This window comes from Meriones unguiculatus (genome assembly GCF_030254825.1).
Source record: "Meriones unguiculatus strain TT.TT164.6M chromosome Y unlocalized genomic scaffold, Bangor_MerUng_6.1 ChrY_unordered_Scaffold_23, whole genome shotgun sequence".
NCBI lineage: Eukaryota > Metazoa > Chordata > Mammalia > Rodentia > Muridae > Meriones > Meriones unguiculatus.
The window spans coordinates 15150579-15174755 of record NW_026843709.1 but is presented as its reverse complement, the minus strand read 5'-3'; positions in this window follow the sequence as shown (position 1 = coordinate 15174755).

Genomic DNA, 24177 nt, shown 5'->3' with positions numbered 1-24177 from the left:
GTTCCTGGAAAGAATCCCTTACAATGTCAAACTTTGCCCTCCTTTAGTGGAATTATTTCTCCATGTTAAAAGTCATTGTAAAAGTTATCAACATATTATTTTTATTGATTATGATGTGGGAATTTCATTATATATATATGTATATATATATAATGTGGCACATAGATATGAATTTGAAACTTGGAACAATGGGAAAGGATATGTATATATATTTATTATATATTATATTATATATTAAATATATTCAAACTCATACCTATATGTCACATTATTTTTTTAAATATATGTATTCAAGTAATTGTTGTTCATATACTCATTGGAATATGATCAGAGTCTCAGTACCAAGTCCCTTAAAGAATACTGAGTTCATCATTCCCACACACTGGCCCACCCCCAAGAAGAAGCCATCAGTCCTGAAGAGCTCTATAATCCATTACATTGTTCACATTATTTCTTATATATTTATTTATTATGAATTGTTCCCTTTGTAACTCCACTGCAGCCCTTTCCTTCTTTTGGTTACAGTCCCACCAACACACCTTCTTCCATCCCTATATCCTTTTTCTAGTTCCCTGATAGAGGGGGTACTCTTCACCATTCTATCTGACCCTAGCTAATCAGGTCTCATGATGCTGGCTGCATCATCTTCCTCTGAGTCCTGGTTCTCAGGGCATTGCTCTTCTTGTGTCCTCAATTGCCTCTACTTATGACACTCTTCCTACCTCTTCTCCTGCAGGCTTAGCAGAGAACTGAGGATAGGTAACATTTCATAGGGAAATCCCATTTAGGGGTGGGTGTTTTAAGGCCTCCTTTGTCACATTACCGGACTGTGGGTTTCTGTGTGCAATCCCATTTGATGCAAAAGGAAGCATCTTTGTGGATCCAAGAACATGGCACTGACCAATCATTTGAGGGCAGAGAGCAACTTATTCTAATAAAAACAACATGGGTTGCCTTAAAATTGCCATAGGTTGCCCTGGCCCCACAAGTCAATTAACCCTCATGGAAGACTGGTTTGGTCACAATAGATGGCTATTGGAACTTAATCTCCCAATATAAGGAGACCTCCTAATAAGTGAATACGTACCATATTTGTCTTTCTGCATTTTAGTTACTTCCTCCAGGATGATTTTTCCTGGTTCCATCCATTTGCCTGAAAATATCATGTTGTCATTTTCTTAACTGAATAATACTCTTGTTATGGAACTATTCCATGTTTTCCCAAATGGAGATTGTCAGTCCTATTCTTTAGTCTTTCCAAGATGCTGGGACTTTGTTCATTGTATTGACTGACAAACTTTCAGGATAACAATGTTCTTTTAGCCTAGAATTCCTTCCATCTTCTTCTACTTCCTGATGAATTGAATTGCAATGCGCCCTCAAAGCCCAATTATTTACATTTGGAGTCTTCAGTGAGGAAATGTCTGTTTAAGGATAGGAAGTATGTCCTTGTCCTTGTCCATGTTAATACAATTCCTTTTGCATCACTAATTTCTTTCTCAGCCCTTTTATTTTTTCGTATACAGGAGGGCTATTGATTTTTTTTTCTTTTTAGTTAATATTTTATCCAGCCACTTTGCTAAAGATGATTATCAGCTGAAGGAATTCCCTAGTAGAATTTTGGGGTCAATCAGGTATCATATCATCTGCTGAGTGATACTTTGAATTTTTCCTTTCTGATTTGTATCTTCTTGATCTACTTCAATTGTCTTATTCTCTATCAAGGGTTTCCAGAACTATGTGGAAGAGATATGAAGAGAGTGGGCAGCCTTGCCTTGTTCCTGATTTCAGTGGGATTGGTTTAAGTTTCTCTTATTTTAGTTTAATGTTGGATATAAGGGTGCATTATATGGCCTTTACTATATTTAAATATGTGCCTTGTATCCCTGATCTCTCCAATACTTCAAACATGAAGAGATGTTGGATTTGGTCAAATGATTTTTCAGCATCTAATGAGATTATCATGTGTTTTTTTCTTTCATTTTTTAATGTGGTGGATCACTTTGATGGATTTCTGTATATTGAACCACCCTTGCATACCTGGGATGAAGCCAACTTGGGCACAGTGGCTGATATCTTTGATGTGTTCTTGTATTCGGTCAAAGATATAAAGTACCTTGGTATGACCCTAACCAAGCAAGTCAAAGATTATATGAAAAAAAATGTCCAGTCTCTGAAGAAAGAATTAGAAGAAGATATCAGAAGATAGAAAGATCTCCCATGCTTACGGCTTGGCAGGCTTAACATAGTAAATATGGTGACCTTACCAAAAGCAATCTACATATTCAATGCAATTCCCTTCAAATTAGCAACACAATTCTTTACAGAATTTGAAAGAAAAATTCTCAACTTCATATGGAAAAACAAGAAAACCAGAATTGCTAAAAAAAATTCTCTACAATAAAAGATCTTCTGGAGGTATCTATATCCCTGATCTCAAGCTGTATTATAGAGCACTAGTTATAAAAACTGGTACTGGCATAGAAAACAAATGGTAGATAGCTGGAAACAAAGAGAAGACCCAGAAATAAAACTACACACTTATGGACATATGAGTTTTGACAAAGATGCCAAAACTATACAATGGAAAAAAGATAGCATCTTTAACAAACGGTGCTGGTCTACTGGATGTCTACATGTAGAAAAATACATTTAGATCCATAATTGTTACCCTGCACAAAACTAAAGTTCAAGTGGATCAAATATCTCAACAAAAAGCTGACACATTAAATAGGTTAGAAGAAAAAGTGGGGAAGAGCCTTGATCTCATCAGCACAGGAGACAACTTCCTGAACAGATCACCAACAGCACAAGCTCTAAAAGCAACAATCAGTAAGTGGGTGCTCATGAAATGAAAAGCTTCTGTAAAGTAAAGTATACTTTCATCAAAACAAGGAATGCCTACAGATTGGGAAAGATTCTTCACCAAGCCTCTATGTGACAGAGGGCTAATATCCAGTATCTGTAAAAAAACTAAAGAAGTTGAAAAGCAAAAAATCAAGTAATCCCATTAAAAAAATGGAGAACAGAGCTAAACAGAGAATTATGGATAGCGGAATATTGAAGGGAAGACAAACACTTATATGCTCAATGTCCTTAGCCATCAGGGAAATGCAAATCAAAACAACCCTGAGATTTTACCTTATACCCATAAGAATGGCCACGATCAAAAACTCAAATGACAACACATGCTGATGAGATTGTGGACAAAGGAGAACCCTCCTCCACTGTTGTTGTGAATGTAAACTTGTACAACCACTCTGGAAATTAATCTGGTGCTTTTTCAGACAACTAGGAATAGCGCTTTCTCAAGATTAAGCTTTCCACCTCTAGGCATATATCCAAAAAAGGCTCAAGTTCACAATAAGGACATTTGCTCAATCGTGTTTGCAGCAGCTTTATGTGTAATAGCTAGAACTTGGAAACAACCAAGACATAGCCTCTCCAACTGAAAAGTGGATACAGACATTTTGGTACATGTACACAATGGAATATTACTCAGCCATAAAAAACAAGGAAATCATGAAATTTGCAGGTAAATGGTGGGAACTGAAAAGATCATGCTAAGTGAGTTATTCTAGAAGCAGAAAGACCCACATTGTCAATACTCACTAAGATACATATAATATAGGATTAACCTACTAAAAACTGTACACCTAAAGAAACTAATCAAGGGGAAAGACTCTGGCTAAAATGCTCGATCCCCATCACAAAAGACAAAGAAGATGGACATCAGAAGAAGGAGAAAAGAGGGAATAATTTAGGAGCCTGCAAGTGAGAGCCTCTGAAAGGCTCTGCCTGTAGACTATCAAAGCAGATGCTGAGACTTAGGAATAACACTTGTGAAAAGTGCATGGAATCTAAAAAAAGAAGTGGGAAATAATAAGATCTGGAGAGGACAGGAGCTCCACAAGGTGAGCAACTGAAACAAAAAAAAAAAAATTGAGTACAGGGCCCTTTCCTGAGTATATTACTAAGATCCCCTGCTCAGAGGTAGCCCATGGCAGTTTAATATCCATATTTTTTTGTTGTTTTATTGATACTTTATTATTATTATTATTTATTTTTATTATTACTATTATTATTATTATTATTAACTACACTTTATTCATTTTGTATCTCCCATAAGCCTCTCCCTCCTCCCCTCCCGATCCGATCCTACCCTACCTCCCCTTTCTGCATGCATGCTCTTCCCCATGTCCACTGATAGGGGAGGTCCACCTCTCCTTCCTTCTGATCTTAGTCTATCAGATCACATCAGGAATGGCTGCATTTTCTTCTTCTGTGGCCTGCTAAGGCTGCTCTCCCCTCAGGGGAAGGTGAACAAAGAGCAGGACAATCAGTTTATGTCAGAGGCAGTCCCTCTTCCCATCACTATGTAAGCCACTTGGACACTAAACTGCCATGGGCTTTTTAACATCACAATTCTATAACAACATCACAATACTATTATGATAAGATAGTTTTATGAAATCACAAGGTAATTATGAAATCAAAGACTATTATGACATGACAATGCTATTATGACATCAAAATGTTGATATGACTTTACAGTGCTATGATGACAATAAAATTGCATTATGAACAAAACTTCTATTATGTCATATCATTGTTATTATGACATCACAATGTATTACACATGGGAATGTTATTGTGACTTTAAAATCGTATTATGACATCACAGTGGTATTATGACATAACATTGCTAAGATGGCATCACAATGCTATTATGGCCTCACAATGGTATTATTACATGTTGGGGTATATCACATGGAATTATGACATCACAAAGGAATTTTGCTGTCAAAATTGTATTATGACATCACAAAGCTATCATGACATTACAATGATTTTATATCATCACAATGGTATTATGACATCCCAATGCTATTATAACATCACAGTGCTATCATGATATCAAAATACTATCAAGACATTACAATAATAATATGACATCACAATACTTTTAATATCTGGCAATTGTATGATAGCTCAATGCTTTTATGACAGCACAATGCTAATATGACAACACAATGGTGTTATGACTTCACAATTTCTATTTGAAATTTTTGTGTTATGTTATAATTCCATCACAATGGAATTAGGACATCACAATGTCTTGATGACATCACAATGCCTTGATGACATCACAATGGTATGATGACATGACAATAGGTTTGACTTCAAAATGCTATTATGACATCACAATGATATTATGACTTCACAAAGATATTAGGATATGACAATGCTATGATGACATCACAATGGTATGATGATATCACAATGTTTTGATGACATCCCAAAGCTATTATCACATCAAAATGGTATTAGGACAACACAAAGTTATGATGACATCTAACTGTTGTCAAGACTCCCAATGGTAATATGATATCCCAATACATTTATAAAATCACAATGATAATATCACATCACCATGCTATTATGAAATCACAAAGCTATTAGTATATGATTGTGTTTTCACATTGCAATTGAATTATGACATTACAATTCTTTTTTGACATGGCAATGGTATGATGTCCCAATCTTATAATGACATCACAATGATATGAGATCACAATGTCATTATAACATCACAATTCTGTTGTGACAAAGTGGTGTTATGACTTCTTAATGCTTTTATGACACCACAATGCTATTTTAACATAACAATGTTATTATTACATCAGAATGGTTTATTGACTTCACAGTGGTGTTATGACATTGCAATTATATTATAACATGATTGTGGTATGACATCAAAATGGAATTTTGACTTCAAATGTTATTATGACTGCACGACTGTAAGACTCCATAATGACATTAGGACACAAATGCTACAATGACATCACAATGACATCAAAATTCATCATGACATCCCAATCCTATTATGACATCACAATGATTAGGTGTTAATGGGCTGAGCAGGAGAATGATGTCCTGAAACAAGTTAAAGCTAGTAAGAGTTTCAGGAGCCAGTTGTTAAAAAGGACAAGTGGATACCCTGCTTTAAATAAAGGCTGAGCAGCACTACATGCCTCAAGGCAGCTGAAAGAAAACAACCCAGAGATGACAGTTCCTATGTCCAACACTTAGTTCAGTTAAACTGTCACATATTTCTTTCATGTAGTCAATAATAAAGTCAGATGGCTATTGTTAGAATCTCTTACAATTTACTATGAATTTTTCTTTTAATAAAGCTGCTGTTAATCCTAACCAGCTGTATAACCAATTCACTGCACAGAGACTGGGTTCATTTATTTAAACTAGAACGCAATGCTGGGAAATAGTTATTCCCTCCTAAATCCTCCAATCCCTCATAGTTACCTAACATTTACCTTTCTGACATTATACTTGCTCTCAGTGATATCTCAGGTCTGGTTCATGGTCCACTTCTCCAAGATCTCTCCTACAGATCTCTTTCAATTCTCTCTAGCCCTTTCTCTTCCAACTCATTTCCTGCCCTCTAGCTCCTCCTCTATTTCCTGTCCTTTGGCTCCTCCCTTTGCACAACATTGTGGTTAGTTGTTTTATTTTGGCCAGCTTACACACAGTTGAGACAGGATGCTTACAATAAGTGTCACAATGCAATTTCCAGATTGAAACCAGAGAGTGGGGATAGAAATGAGCATTTGAATGAACACGGGTAAGGTGTATACATTTCAAAAGAACATTATACCAACATTTACACCTTTAAGTCCAATAAAAGGCTGGTTTCCTTTCAATACAATAATAATTATGAATTGATGAAACTGTAGGTAAAATCTACATGTGCAATGTCCAGTCCATGTGTATTTAGAAACTTAGGAGAAATGTATCTGATTATCCTATCTATCTTGACAAGTTAAAAGTTAAAAGGTCTATACCTAAATGAACTTTTATCTTTATTGGTATTACGTATATGAAAGGATTTCTTAACTTCTAAACAACTTAACCCTAAATGTGGCACTATGACTATTTGGTCTTTAACCCCATCAGAGACTTGAGAAGGAATAAAATTAGTTGAGTAAATAAGAAGTGCATATTAGAAGCTGCCAAAAAATCAAACAATCTCAGAAACAGTTTGCTGCCTGAACAGTTACCCATAACTCTCTACAAAGTTGAAGCATCATCTTCAGCCTTCTGTCTCAGACTATTTGACAAACATATACGTGAAGCAGGAACTATTTAGGACTTTCTTACCCTTGGCAGATTTCAGCAGTCCACTTGTCCTGCATTAGCTTGCTTATTTTTTTGCAGAATTTGTCTGTCAAGAAGTGGGGATATTTTCTGTACCCAAGAGGCACATTTGCTACATTTGAGGCCATCTTCATATTGGGGTTCTTTGATGCTCATTATTTTCTTTCAAGCAGACGGGGTGCTACCAGGAGATGACCTGTTTCATTGTCAAAGAATCTTTAAAGTAATAAAAATATTTTTAAATGCCATAATCTGCAGGTCTCTGAAGTTTTTGAAGTCTACCTATCTTTATATAATAAATAGATCGGTCTATAAAATCATGTCTATCTTTTAAGCCTAGGATATATACTCCTGTGATAACATAGACTAGTGACTGACATGCCTAGGAGTTCAATAACTAGCAAATAACTTCCATTTCTTAATACCCTAAGCAGTTTTTAATAGCAGTTTAAAAGTATTGGAAGTAAACTTGCCTTCTATCCATATATAATAAAGCTTATACCAATCTATCAAAATACTTATTTTGTATCAATATGCAAATCCTATACCAGAGTTAATATTAACCTCATTTGAGAATAACAAATAAAACCCCAAGTTGAGTAGATTCAATAATATACCTTTTTTTCTATTCCTATAAGATATCCCTGTATATTCCTTGTTTTACTTTGAATAAGACCATTAATGATTAACATCTCCCAATGACAATAAAATTTCGTAGCCATAGCAAACCTGCAAAATCATACCCAACACCTTTAAGGGAAATTGGATGCTGTTCTCATGAATTTCTTCTAGCTGACAGTTTGGACATGTAGAAATCCTGTAGGGAGCCCAAATGAAATTGGGAAAAATGGTTAATTAAGCAAACAATAACATTAATTAAGTAAGCAATAAATGAATACGCAAGTGATAACAGTCTTTAAATGTTGAGAAATTTCAGGCTTAATAAAAGTCCTCTTTGGAACAGTCTAAAATGCTGGACCAATTAAAATCAGTAGCTTTCTTCAAAGTTCTTTTGGGAGCAGGTTTTGATGAGAAATAGCAAATGAAACAGTTGAGGCAGGAACAAGCAAAATGCTGGAACATGCAAGATGCTGGAACAGATGTGTCAATGTCTCAGCACGCTGAAGAATGATTCTGTCAGGTTTAATCCAACATCTCTGGTGTCCAGTTCTTTTATTCTGCAAACATATAATTTCTCACAAGCATTATAGAGTTCTAAATTTATGAATGTATGAGATGTTACCAGAAAAATTGTACCAGGGAAATCCAACTCCTGATAAACTACTTAGGCACAGTGGGTGGATACAAAATTAACTCAAAAAATCAGTAGACCTCCTGTGTACAAAAAACCAAGTGGTTGAAAAATAAATTAGGGAAACAAAAGAAATTATATTATCTAACAAGGCCATACCTCTTATCCCTAACCAGACATTTCCACACTGGGGACTAAACATATAAATATATTAGCTTCAAAAGAAATTGGAATTCAAATCACCAGGAATTGGAAGAAGATGGAGGGACCCCTAGGCTAAAATAATATAGTGATCCTGATAGTTTGTCATTCAATACAATGATTAAAGTCTCAACAACTTCCAAGGACTAAAGAACAGGATTGACAATCCCCTTTGGGGAAAGCATGGAATATTTCCATAATGGAGTATTATCCAGCTAAGAAAATGACATCATGAAATTGATGTCATCAGGCAAATTGATGGAACTAGGAAAAATCATCCTGGATGAAGTAACAAAATGCAATATATATATATATATATATATATATATATATATATATATATGTTATGTATTAACTTATTAGGATGTCTCCTAATAATGGGTGATAAAATTCCCAGAAGCCATCTATTGTGACCAAACCAATATCTCCTAGGGATATTGGGTGGCAGTTAATAAATTTTTGGGGTGACAGAATCCTATGGGAATTTTCAATCAACCCAGGCTGTTGTTATTAAAATGTTGCTCTCCTCCCTCAACTGATAGATCAGTGTCATGTTCTTGGATCCCCAGGGATGCTTCATTCTGCATCAAATGGGATTGCATACAGACACTCACAGTCGGATATTATGCAAAGAAAGATCTTAAAACACCCAGCTCTAAGTGAGATTTCTCTATGAAACTATCATGAAGAGTGTCATAAATAGAGGGAATTAAAACACAAGGATAATAATGCCCTGAGAATCAGGCCACAGGAGAATTTTATGTAGCTAGACTTGATGAGACCTGATAACCTATGGTCAGATAGAAGGGGAGGCAAACAGAGGGAGACAGAGAGAGACTGGGCACAAAAGATCTAGAGAGACAGATTCAGAAATAAGAGACTGAGACCTACAGAAACAAAGGTGTATAGTGACAGAGACTGAGAGCCAGAGACTCCATTTCATCAGGTCACTTTCATTGGCATATCAACCTCAAGGCACACCCTCTTACAATACAACTCCAATAGGAAATATATTTTCTAACAGGGTCATACATCCTAACCCTTCCCAAATATTTCCTTACTGGGGAATCCACATGTAAAAAGATGAGCTTCAGGAGGACAATGCAATTCAAATCACCAGAAAGTGGAACAAAATGGAGGGACTTCTAGGCTAAAAGAACATAGTTATCCTGATAGTTTGTTATTCAATACAATGAGTAAAGTCCCAACAACTTCCAAGGACTAAAGAACAGGATTGACAATCTCCTTTGGGGAAATGTGGAATATTTCTATAATGGAGTATTATTCAGCTAAGAAAATGACATCAGTATATTTTTCAGGCAAATGGATGGAACCAGGAAAAATCATCCTTGGTGAAGTAACTAAAATGGAGAAAGAAAATTATGGTATTTATTTACATATTAGGTGGTCCCCTAATCGTGGGAGATAAAGTACCAATAGGCCGTCTATGGGGACCACACCAGTTTTCCAGTACTCCTACTGAGTGACAGTTAATTGAGATGTTGGGCCAGAGTTGCCAAACTAAATTCAAGAAACCTAGGCTGTTGCAATTAAAGTATGTTGCTCTTTGCCCTCAACTGACAGATCAGTGACACAATCTTATATCCACACATATGCTTCCTCTGCATCAAATGGGATTGCATATAGAGACCCACAGTCCAATAATATGCAGAGACTTTAAAAACTCAACTCTAAATGGGATTTCCCTATGAAATAATCCCTCCCCTCAGATCTCTTAAAAGCCTGTAAGAGAGGAGGCAGAATGAGTGTCATAAGTAGAGGGAATTGAGGACATAAGAAGAACAATGCCCAGAGAATCAGGCTACAGAGGTAGATGATGCAGCCAGGCTTGATGAGACCTGATAAGGGAGGGTCAAATAGAAGGGGGAGGAGGACCTCCTCTAATAGGGAACTAGAGAATGGGAATAGGGGTAGAAGAAGCAGTGTGGACTGTACCGGAAAGCAAAGAGACAATAGGCCACATAGAGGATACAAAATGAAGAAATCTTAATAAATAAATACATAAAAAAAAAACTGTGACTAAGTTGATGAAATGGGGGGTGGGACAAGATGGGGGAAATCACTGTCCATTGTTTCTGAGAGCCAGCAGATAACACTGAAACTTGTGAGTGAAGAGGCAACTGAATCCTGGAAATTGACTTTGTGACTTCTTGAAGGAGGGGGGACAGCACAGGAGTGGAGAACTCTGATTTAGGTCAGACAGGGAATTCTTGTGAATGGAAAAGGGCAGTTTCCTTCCTTGGGCCTCTCTCCACCTAGGAGTAGTGGAGCCATAGTACCAGTGATGCAGATCTTCCTTCTGAGAATTGAGAGAGCAGAGGTGGGAACACTAGCACCACACACTCAGCAGTCAGCCTAACCTACTTGCGAAAACCCAGATCCATAGTAAAAGTCTGCCTGGGTTACAATCCCTAAAGTGGCCTGCTCTATTGACTCCACAGAGTCTAACTGTACTGCATGGGGCTGCTTAGTCCCTTAGTGGTGGACACAGGGCTATGCTATGGGCTGTGTGGAGGTCCTGCAAAAACACCCAGGTGTGCCAAGCCGTAAGCCAGGGACTGGCTCTACAGGACTTCCTGGCTATGAACTAGACACCTCAGTCTGCAACTGCAACTGTACTCCCAGGTCCAGGGGCTACAACTACCACCGAGGTGTCTGAACACACATAGGATCACGTGTGCTTTATGATTTGACCTGCTAGAGAGTGAATATGTCCCATTGTGCATACAGAGCCCCAGAACCACGGTACTTCTAAGCTGGCAGCAAGACATCAGAAACATTCCCACCCACACATCAACTGTGGAAAACAGAGTATCCTGAGTCAGGGATAATTCAGCACTGTGGCACCACCAGTGGAGTTTAGGCAAAAAACTCCTGGAGCTCAGTTAGAGATAATACCAGTAGTCTGTAAGCCACTGACATACCCAGGAAATTTGCCCACACAATCAAACCAGAGCATGTGATAACTTCAGTGCCTGCAAACCCTTTGGTGACCTCAAGGCATGTTTCCCTCACACTGAAAGCCTCTACATTCTCTAATACCCTATCCCTCAAGAAAACCTTCCATGCAAACATATGCATACACCTTGCCTGCATCTGTCCTTCTGCACCTGCAGACTTCTCCCTCACAGGAACAGGTAAAGCACCAATGCACAGGCTGAAACCTTTGGACCTCTTTAATTTTCCTGAAGAATTCTCCAGACACCAGAGAAAGATGTAAATAATCTGAACTGCACAATCCAAGAAAAAAAAAAAAACAGTGAAAGTCAGAGATAAGGAAATGCCTAGAGGTTGGTGAAAGTACCCACCCAACAAAAATCAGGAAATTTCATGGCATCACCAGCAGTCCCCCAAATCAATGGATACCCCCATTCTGTAGGAGCACAGGAAAATGACCTTAAAGATATGCTTATCCAGTTATTACATTCACATAAAAAGGAAACAAACAAATCACTCAGAGAAATAGTCATGCAAATAGAAGGACAAGAAGAGGCAAATTTAGTGGGATATAGAAAAGAAACTTACAAAAAATTAGAGGCCATTATAGAGAGACAGGAAGCCACATTCAAACAGATGAAGGAAATGGTACAAGACATAAAAATAGAATTAGATTCAATAAAGAAAACACAAACAGAGAAAACCCTCGAGCTGGAGAACTTAGAGAAAAGATCAGGAACCACAAAAGTAAGCATCACCAAGAGAATACAAGAGATGGAAGAGAGAAGCTCTGGAGCTGATGATTCGCTTGTAGAAACTGATTATTTCTCTCAAAGAAAATGGAAAATCAGCAAAGTCCCAAACACAAAACATCCAAGAAATCAAAGACAACATGAAAAGGTAAAATCTAAGAATAACAGGAATTGATGACAAAGAAGACTCCAGGCTCCAAGGTCCAGAAAATATCTTCAAGAAAATCATAGAAGAAAATTTCCCCAACATACAAGAGGCCTATAGAACACCAAATAGACTAGACCAGAAAAGAAAATCTTCACGCTGTATCATTGTTAAAACATTAAATATACGGAACAAAGAAAAGGTATTAAAAGAAGCAAGGGTTAAAGGCCAAGTAAAATATAAAGGTAGACCTATCAGAATTATACCGGGCTTCACATCAGAAACTGTGAATGCCAGAAGGGCCTGGGTAGAGGAACTAATACATGTCTACAGAACCTTTCACCCAAACTCAAAGGAGTATACCTCCTTTTCAGCACCTCATGGAACCTTGTTTAAACTAGACCATATAGTTGGTCACAAAGCAAACCTCAACAGATACAAGAAGATGGAAATAATCCCCTGTATTCTATCTGACCACCATGGTCTAAAGCTGGACCTCAACAACAATAGAAATAACATAAAGCCTAAACACATATGGGAACTGAGCAACTTGCTACTCAATGACATCTGGATTAAGGAAGAAATAAAAAATAAATAAATAAAGACTTCCTAGAATTCAATGAAAATGAAGATACAACATACCTAAATTTATGGGACATAATGAAAGCAGTGCTCAGAGGAAAATCTATAGAACTAAGTGCCTACAAGAAGAAATTTGTAACATTGAATGCAAGCAACTTAATGGCCCAACTAAAAACTTTAGGAAAAAAGAAGAGAAAGAATATATTCCCAAAAGGATCTGATGGCTGCAAGTAATCAAACTTAAGGCTGGAATCAATCAATTAGAATCAAATAAATCTATTTAGAAACAAATAAATCTATTTAAAGAATCGATGAAACCAAGAGCTGGTTCTTTGAGAAAATCAACAAGATAGACAAACCCTTATCCAAACTAACTAAAAGGCAGGGAGACAATGTCCAAATCAGCAAAATAAGAAAAAAAAAAGGGGGACATCATTACAGATAGTGAGGAAATCCAAACAATCATCAGGTCATACTACAAAAGCCTACAGGCCACAAAACTTGAAAATCTAAATGAAATGGACAATTTTCTAGATAGATTCCATCTACTAAAATTAAGTCAAGGTCAGGTAGAAAGATTGAATAGGCCTACATGCCCCAAGGATATAGAAGCTGTGATCAACAGTCTCCCCTCTAAGAAAAGCCCTGGGCCAGATGGCTTCGGGGAAAAATTCTACCAGACTTTCAAAGAAGTGCTAATTCTAATTCTCTTCAAACTATTCAACAAAACAGAAACAGAAGGAACTTTACCAAACACATTCTATGAAGCGCCAGTCATCTTGATACCTAAAACCCACAAAGACCCAACAAAAAAAAGCGAACTTCAGATATATCTCTCTTATGAACATTGATGGAAAGATACTCAATAAATACTCACAAACCAAATCCAAGAGCACATAATAGATATCATTCACCATGACCAAGTTGGCTTCATCCCAGTCATGCAAGGATGGTTCATTATATGGAAATCCATCAATGTAATCCACCATATTAACAAACTAAAGGAGAAAACTCACATGATCATATCCTTAGATGCCAAAAATAGCATTTGACAAAGTCCAATATCCATTCATTTTAAAGTACTAGAGAGATCAGGAATACATGGCACATACTTAAAGATAGTAAAGGCAATATACAGCAATCTTATAGCCAACATCAATCACAATGATAAGAAACTTCAAACAATTCCAATGAAATCAGAGACAAGGCAAGGCTGCCCACTATCTCTGTATCTATTCAACATAGTACTGGAAATCTAAGCTAGAGCAATAAGAAAAGTAAAGGTGATAAAGAGGATACAAATCAAAAAGGAAGAGGTCAAACTTTCACTATTTGCAGATGACATAATAGTATGCATGAGTGATCCAAAAAAATCAACCAAAGAACTCCTTCAGCTGATAAACACCTTCAGCAAAGTGGCTGGATACAAAATTAATTCAAAAAATCAGAAGCCCTCCTATATACCCAAGACAAAAGGGCCAAGAAAGAAATCAGGAAAATGACACCCTTCACAATATGCACCAATAACATGAAGTACCTTTGGGTAACTTTAACAAAACAAGTGAAACATCCTTTTGAAAAAACCTTCAAGTCACTGAAGAAAGAAATTGAAGAAGATATCAGAAGACGTAAAGATCTCCCGTGTTCATTGACTGGTAGATTTAACATAGTGGAAATGACCATTATGCCAAAACCAATCTACAGATTCAATGCAATTCCCATCAAAATACCAATACAATTCTTTAAGGACATTGAAAGAAAAATTCTCAACTTCGTATGGAGAAACAAAAAATAAAACAAACAAACAAACAAAAAAAAAACAAAAAAAAAACAAAAAAAAACCCAAAAAAAACAAACAAACCAGAATTTACAAAAATATCCTCTGCAACAACAGATCGTCTGGAGGTATCTCCATCCATGATCTCAAGTTGTACTACAGATCAATAGTAATAAAAATGGCATGGTATTGGCATAGCAGCAGAAAAGTAGATAGATGGAACCAAATAGAAGACCCTGAAATAAACCCAAACACCTATTAATATTTGATTTTTGACAAAGAAGCCAAAATCATTCAATGGAAAAAAGACAATATCTTCAACAAATGTTGCTGGTCCAACTGGCTGTCTACATGCAGTAAAATGATAATAGATCCATATTTATCACCCTGGATAAAACTAAAGTCCAAGTGGATCAGAGTCCTCAACATACAACCAGGTACACTACATGGGTTAGAAGAAAAAAATGGGGAGGAGACTTGAACTGACTGGCACAGTAGATAACTTCCTGAAGAGAACACCAATAGCACAGGCTCTTAGGGCAACAATTAATAAATGGGATCTCATGAAAATAAACAACTTTTGTAAAGCAAAAGACATTGTCATAAGAACAAAACAACAGCCTACAGACTGGGCAAGGATCTTCACCAACCCTGTATCTGACAATGGGCTGACATCCAGAATATATAAAGAACTAAAGAAATGAAAAAGCAAGAAACCAAGCAATCTAATTTAAAAAAATGGAGTACAGAGCTAAAACAGAGAATTATTTGCAGAGAAATTTAGAATGGCAGAGAAATACCTGAAGAGGTGCTAGACATCCTTAGCCATCAGAGAGATGCAAATAAAAATGACTCTGAGATTTCACCTTCCACCTACCAGAATGGAAAAGGTTAAAAACTCAAGTGATGGCACATTCTGGAGAGGGTGTGGGGAAAGGAGAACACTCCTCCACTGCTGGTGGGAATGTAAATTCATACAACCACTTTGGAAAACAATCTGGCACTTTCTCAGACAATTAGGAATAGTGCTTCCTTGGGATCCAGCTATACCACTCATAGGCATATATACAAAAGATGCTCAAGTACACAACAAGGATATTTGTTCAACCATGTTTTCAGCAGCTTTATTTGTAATAGCTTTATTTCTAATAGAATCTGGAAACTTATTTATTTCTAATAAAATTATTTACTTCTAATAAAAAATATTTCTAATAGAATCCGGATGTCTGCCAATGGAGGAATGGATACAGAAGTTGTGGCACTTTTACACAACGGAACACTACTCAGCAATTAAAAACAGGAAAATCATAAATTTTGCAGGCAAATGGTAGGATCTAGAAAAGTTCATCCTGAGTGAGGCATCCCAGGAGCATAAAGGCACACACATGGTATATACTCACTTATATGTCCTATAAGATAGGATAAATATACAAAAATATGTGCACTTTAAGAAGATAAACAAAGCAGAGGATCCAGGTTAAAATGATCAATCCTCTCTTAGAAAGACAAAAGGGATGGACATGGGAAGTAGGGGAAGACATAAAAAAAGGACAGAAGACTACTGCAGAGGGCCTGTGAAAGACTCTATCTAACAGCTTATCAAAGCAGATTCTTAGACTCATAAACAAATATTCAGTAGAGTGCAAGGAATCATGATAAAAGGGAGAGTTAGGATGAATGTGAGAGGATAGAAGCTCCACAAGGACAAAATATATCATGGCACAGCATTCCTCTATGAGACTGTTTCTCCAACCAAAGAGAATGTATGGATATGACATAGAAGCCCTGCTTGAATGAAGCCCATTGAAGCTCGGTATCCAAATGGGATTTCCTAGTAAGGGGAACAGGAACTATTTCTGACATGAACACAATGACTGGTTCCTTTCCCCATGCCTCTGAGGGAGGAACAACCTTGTTAGGCCACAGAGGAGGACATTGCAGCCAGTCCTGAAGATACCTGATAAGCTAGGGTCAGATGGAAGGGTGAGGAGAACCTCCCCTATCAGGGTACTTGAAAAGGGACTGGGAGGAGATGAGGGAGGGAGGGTGGAAATGGGAGGGAATGAGGAAGGGAGCTATGGCTGGGATACAAAGTAAATAACCTGTGATTAACATTAAAAAAAAATATGTGATGAAGTACAGAGCTCTTCAGGACTGATGGCTTCTTTTAGGGCTTGATGCCAGGGTGACACAAGTATGAACTCAGTTCTCTTTACAGGAATTGGCACTGAGACTTTGATCATGTTCCAATAAAAATAAGAACAACACAATTCAATTGATGTATTTTAAAGAAAAAAATATTTTAATGTGACACATGGGTAGGAATTTGAACCTGGGATTAATGCAAAAGGAGTGTAATGTATAATATATGAAATTCCACATAATCCATGAAAATAATATGTTGACAACTTTTACAATTACTATTTACATGGAGAAAAGATTACGCTAAAGGAGGGCAGAGTATGACTTTGTAAGGCATGCTTTCCAGGAAACTCATTATGTAGCAGAGAATCCCAGCCATGAACTAGTGGTTACCCAGCTACCTCAGACCCCATCAGCTCAGGTGGCACTCTGAAAAAGCAGTCCTGGCCCTATAACTACTTTTAGAAGGTTTGTCTGGAGGACCACAGCAGGAAACACAATTGTTCTTGTGTCCTAGGTATATGACATGGGCGGATTTCACTGTCCTGACAGTACAGTTTTAACTGTAAACCCCAGAAACAGGGAGATTGCTCACTGACCACTGAGAAGGACACAGCTGCCGTGTTGGACAGGACAGTCAAGGTAACACAAGGGTTGCCAATCCTAGTGTGCAACAGCCCCAGCTGTCAAATAGTTAATTGAGCCTCAGTTCTGCTTTCACCTACAGAGATTTTCTCTGTATCACCCAATCCAGTCACAGAAAAATGTCTGGTTTCCTACTGTTTTCACTGCTCTTAAAGACTCAATACAGCAGGGAAACCTAGGTCCTGCCAGACTATAAGAATGTGAAACTACATTTAGTGAGTATGGCAGTAACTGCTCACTTAAAGACTCAATGCAGCAGGGAAACCTAGACTATAAGAATGTGAAGCTACATCTAGTGAGTACGGCAGTAACTACTCATTTCTAAGTCACAACCTAGGAAATTTCAGATCCAAGACCACATTATGAGACCACCTTGTCATTTGGTACATTCCACTTAATCCCACATCACTATGAATCTTCACTACTTAGGAAGCTTTCCAATTAAATAAACATTAAAGTTTCATTTCCTACCTGACATTGTCAGAGGTAAACAGTAAAAAAGGTGTGGATTCTGGATAAAGGGCTGAGATAAAGACTTTTGGGGTTTCACAGGAAAAAGTCAATTATGCACAGAATCAGAGATAATGGACAGTTTGGAAAGTTTGTTTACTCATCTCCATGGAAACCTCAAGGTTCTCTCAGGTGCTTAATGGCTGAGAAGAAGAATGTTGTCATCAAAGATGTGAAAGCCAGTAAGAGTTTCAGGAGCCAGTTATTAGAGGGCCAAGTGGCCAGCATGCTGGAGAGAAAGGCTGAGGAGCCCTACATACCTCAGTCTGCAAACTGAAAGCATACAACCCACAGATGACAGTTCCTGTGTCCAAGACTCTTAGTTCAAGAAAAAATGTCACATATTTCTTTCAAGTGGTCACTAATACAGTCACTTGTCCTTGACATGTGACTTTCACACATTATCACAGATTCCATTTTTATTTGTTAAATGAACAGATATGTCCTCAGTCAGTGAATTACCTTCTGTGAAAACACTCCTTCACTCCTTGAGCAAGGCAACTCTTTGAACAAAATGCATTTAATTAGGACATTGCATATATTTTTACAAAGACCATCTAGGATGTCAAGTCAGCAAGCAATAATCTAGGTTTAGTCTTTCAGCAAAACTGACAGCTTTCATATCGAACCACAAGTGGCAGGCAGAGAAAATGAGACAGAGAGAGAAGGAGCTATAGAGACAGAGTTAGAAATAAATAGAAAGAGACCGACAAAAACTAACATATGAAGTGACAGAGACCAAGAGACAGAGACTCAATTATGTCTGGTCACTATCATTGGTATATCAACCTCAAAGCACACCCTCCTCTAATATAACTCCAATAGGAATTAAATTATCTAAAAAGGCCATAACTCCTAACCCCTCCCTGACATTTCCTCACTGGGGCTCCACATGTAAATAGAGAGCTTCACGTTTATATTGCACTTCAAATTACCATGAAGTAAAAGAAGGTGGAGGGATTGCTAGACTAAAAGAACATAATTATCCTGATATTTTATCATTCAATACAATGTTTACAGACCGAATTCCTTCCAAGTTCTAACAAACAGGACTGACAATCTACTTTAGGGAAAATGTGGAATATTTCTCTAAAGAAGTATTTTTCAGCTAAGAAAATGACACCATGATATTTCAGGCAAATGGATGGAACCAGGAAAAATCATCCAGGGTGAAGTAACTAAAATGCCATAGAGAAATATTGTATGTATTCACTTATTAGAAGGTCTCCTAATAGTGGGGAATAAAGTTCCAATAGGCCATCTGTTGTGACCAAACCAGTGTTCTCCTGGAGGCTTTGGGTGGCAGTTAATTTGAGTTGCTCAGCCAGGACATCTGTCACAAATTTTAAACAACCCAGGCTCTTGTTATTAAAATGTGTTTTTCCCAGCCCCTAACTGATAGATCAGTGCCATATTCTTGGATCCAAAGAAATGCTTCCTTCTGCATCAAATGGGATTTCACACAGAGACCCACAGTACGATATTATGAAGAGAGAGATTTTAAAACACCCAGCTCTATATGAGATTTACCTATGAAATTCTCCTTCCCCTCTAAGCTCTAGGAAGTCAGCAGGAGAGGAGGTAGGAAGAGTCATGAGTAGAGGGAATTGAGAACACAAGATCAATGCCTTGAGAAGCAGACGCAGAGGAAGATGATACAGGCAGACTTAATGAGACCTGTTAAGCGAGGGTCAGATAAAAGGAGGAGGAGTAACTCCTGTATCAGGGAACTAGAGAAAGAGCATAGTGATAGAAGAAGGAGTGTGTGTGGGACTGGAAGTAAAAGAGGGAGTGGGCAACAGAAGGGATACAAATTAAACAAATCGTAATATGTAAATACATAAGAAAATCTGTGTTCGAGGTGATAAAGTATAGAGCTCTTAAAAAGTGATGTCTTCTTCTTGTGGATTGTGCCAGGGCGGTGTAAAGATGAACTTAGTTTTCTTTCAGGGTATTGGCATTGAGATTCTGATCATGTTCCAATGAATAGTTGACCAATACATACTTCAGCTGAGGTATTTTAAAGAAAAAATATTTAGAGTGACACATTGGTAGAAATTTGAACTTCTGTGCAATGGAAAAAAGATGTAATGTATATTATATGAAATTCCCACATAATCAATAAAAATAATATGGAGACAAATTTTTCAATGACTTTTAACATGGATAAAAGATTCCGCTAAAGGAGGGCTGAGTATGACTTTATAAGGCATGCTTTCCAGAATCTCATTATGTAGCTGAGAACCTCAGCCATGAACTAGTGTTTACCTAGCTACCTCAGACCCCATCAGCTCAGGCAGCACCACTCAACTAGCAGTCCTGGCACTAACACTCACTAACATTACATTTAGAGGGTTTGTCTGGAATACCACAGCAGAAACACAGCTACTTTTGTGTCCCACCCGTTTAACATGGAATGATTTATCTGCCTTTAGGGAATATTTTTAAGTGCAACCCCTGGACCAGGAGGGTTCCTCACAGACCATTGAGTAGGACACAGCTGCTGATCCAGCCAGGTTAGACAAGGCAACCCTACTCATAGAGGGTTGCCAACACCAGTGTGTAACAGCACCAGCTGTTAAATAGTTTATTGCCCCTCAGTTCTCCATACATGACCTTTCTCTTTTTCAGCCAATTGAGTTCTAAAAATTGTCTGGTGTTCTTCTCTTACCTATTCTTAAAGACACAATACTCCAGGGAACCCTAGACCCTGCCAGCCTATTATATCAATAAGAATGTGAAAGTAAATTTAGTGAGGACACGAGTAACTGCTCAGTTCAAAGTCACAATCTAGGAAATTTGAGGGCCAAGTCCACAGTAGGAGACTACCTTGTCATTTGGTACCTTCCCCTTAATCCCACATCACTTTGAAGCTTTCCTACTTAGGAAGCTGTCAATCTAAATAAACATTAAAGTTTCATTTCCTACCTGACATTTTCACAGAGGTAAATAGGAGTAAAGGTGTGGGATCTGGATAAAGGGATGAGATAAAAGCATATTGGGTTTCACAATAAAATGTCACATGTGCACAGGATCACAGATACTGGACACTGAGAAAAGATTGTTTACTCATCTCCATAGAAACCTCTAGATTCTCTCTGGTGCTGATTGGCTGAGAGGCAGAATGTTGGCATGTAACAGGTGAAAGCCTATGATAAGAGAAGCCAGTTATTAAAAGGGCCAAGAGGACAACAAGCTTGAGAGAAAAGCTGAGGAGCTGTACATGACTCAATCTTTTCAGCTGAAAGCACACAACCCAGAGATGACAGTTCCTGTGTCCAAGAGTCTTAGTTCAGGAAAAGTGTCATGTATTTCTTTCAAGTGGTCATTACTGAAGTCAACTGTCCTTGACATGTGACTTTCACATTATCACAGATTCTATTACTATTTGTTAAATGCACAGATGTGTCCTCAATCAGTGAATTACTCACTGAAAATACTCCCTGACCAAGGCAAATCTTTGAACCAAAAGCATTTATTTGGGACCTCGCTCATGTTTTTACAGAAACTATCCAGGATATCACATATTCAAGTAGTCATATTGTTCTTGTTCTTCAACAGAAATTAGAGCTTTTAATACTATTATTAGCAGGTTGAGAGATGTAGACAGAGATAGAAAGAGCTAGAGAAACAGAATCACAAATAGAGACAGAGATTGATAGCAACACAGATAAAAATGATAGACTGTGAGACAGAGACTCAATTCTGTCCACTTTCATTGACACATGAATCTCAAAGCATAACTATAATATAATATAATATAATATAATATAATATAATATAATATAATATAATATAGTATAGTAAATATTATATTAACTCCTATAGTATAACTCCAATAATTATATTATCTAACAAGGCCATACTATATAATCATTCCCTGATATTAGCTTACTGGGGACTAAACATGTAAATAGATGAGCTTGAAGAGGACATATCAATTTAAAATACCAGGGAGTGGAAGAAATGGAGGGAGTTCTAGCCTAAAGAACAGAGTTATCCAGAGAGTTTTCATTCCATACAATGATTAAAATCCCAGCAACTTCCGAGGTCCAAAGAATAGGACTGACTCTCTCCATTGGGAAAAATGTGGAATATTTCCATAATGGATTATTACTCAGCTAAGAAAACATCATGATGTTATTTTCAGGCAAATGAATGAAACCAGAAAAAATCATCCTGAGTGAAGTAATTAAAATACAGAAAGACAAATATCATATGTATTCACATATTAGGAGGTTTCCTAATAGTGGGGGATAAAGTTCCAATAGGCCATTTGTTGTGACCAAACCAGTGTTTCAATAGGGATTTTGGGTGGCAGTTAATTGAGTTGTTGCCCAGGGCATCCTATGGAAATTTTCAAGCAATCCACACTGTTTTTATTTAAATGGGTTTCTCTCTGCCCTGAACTGAGAGATCAGTACCATATTCTTGGATCCACAGTGATGGGAATGCATACAGAGACCCACAGTCCAATATTGTGCAGAGAGAGATACCTTAATAAACCCAGCTGTAAATGAGATTTCTTTATGTAATTCTCCCTCCATTCAGAGTTCTGAGAAGTCTCCAGGAGAGGAGGAAGAAAGTGTGTCATAAGAACTGGGAATTCAGGACACAAAACGAACAATGCCCTCAGAATCAGGCCACAGAGGAAATGATGCAGCCAGCCTTGATGAGCCCTGATATATTAGGATCAGATAGAAGGGGGAGGAGAATCTCACCTGTCAAGGAACTAGAGAAAAGGCATGTGGATAGAAGAATGAGGGTGGGTGGGACTGGAAGTAGAAAACGGAGGGGGCAATAGAGTTGATACATAGTCAACAAATCATAATAAATAAAAACAGAATAAAAACTGTGATCAAAGAGATGAAGTATAGACCTCTTCAGGACTAATGGCTTCTTCTTAGATGTGGTTGCAGGTTACAGCGAGGATGAACTCAGTTTTCTTTAAGGGACTTGGACTGAGACTCTGATCATTTTCCAATGAGAATATGAACAATACTTGAATTGGTGTATTTTAAACAAACAAACAAACAAACAAAAACCAATCATTGTGACACATGGTTATGAATTTGAACCTGGGAGCAACTGAAAAATAGTGAGTTTTTTTTTTTTTATGAAATTCCCACCTAATCAGTAAAAATAATATGTTGGCACCTTATACAATAACTGTGAAAATGGAGAAAAGATTCCACTGAACAAGCAGTCTTGGCGCTAACACTACCTTTTACAGTGTTTGTGTGGAGCACCACTGAAGGAAACCCAGCTGCTCTTGTTTCTTAGGCATATAGCATGGACCCATTTCTCTGTTTTGAAGGGCCAGGTATAACTGCAAACCCCAGTTATATGGAAGGTTCATCACTGACTACTGAGTCGGACATAGCTTGCTTGAGAGAAAGCCTCAGCAGACCTATATACCTCAATCTGTTCAGCTGATAGCACACAACTCAGAGATGACAGTTCATGTCCAAGACTCTTATTTCAGGAATAGTGTCACATATTTGTTTCAAGAGGTCATAAATAAAATTTTCTGGTGTGACAGCAAAATGGAATTTTGACATCAAAATGGTATTATTACCTCACAATGCTATGATGACATTACAATGCTATTATGAAATAACAATAGGGTTATGATCTCAATATGCTATTATGACATCACATTGATATTATGATATCACAATGGAATTATGATATAGCAATTCTATTATGACTTCATATGGTTTAATATTATGATGCAAGTATAACATCAAAAAATAATATAACAAAGCAATGCAATTATGGCATCATAATGCTATCAGAACATTTTTATCATTTCATAATTGTATAATGACATCACAATGTTATTATGACATCATTGAGGTGTGACATCACAATGGAATTTTCACTTCACAGTGGCATTATGCCCTCAAATACTATTATATCATAACAATGTTTTTATGATATCACAATGATATATGATATCACAATGGTATTATAACATCACAAGAACAAGACATGACAATGCTACGATGGCATCCCAATGGTAATATGACTTTAC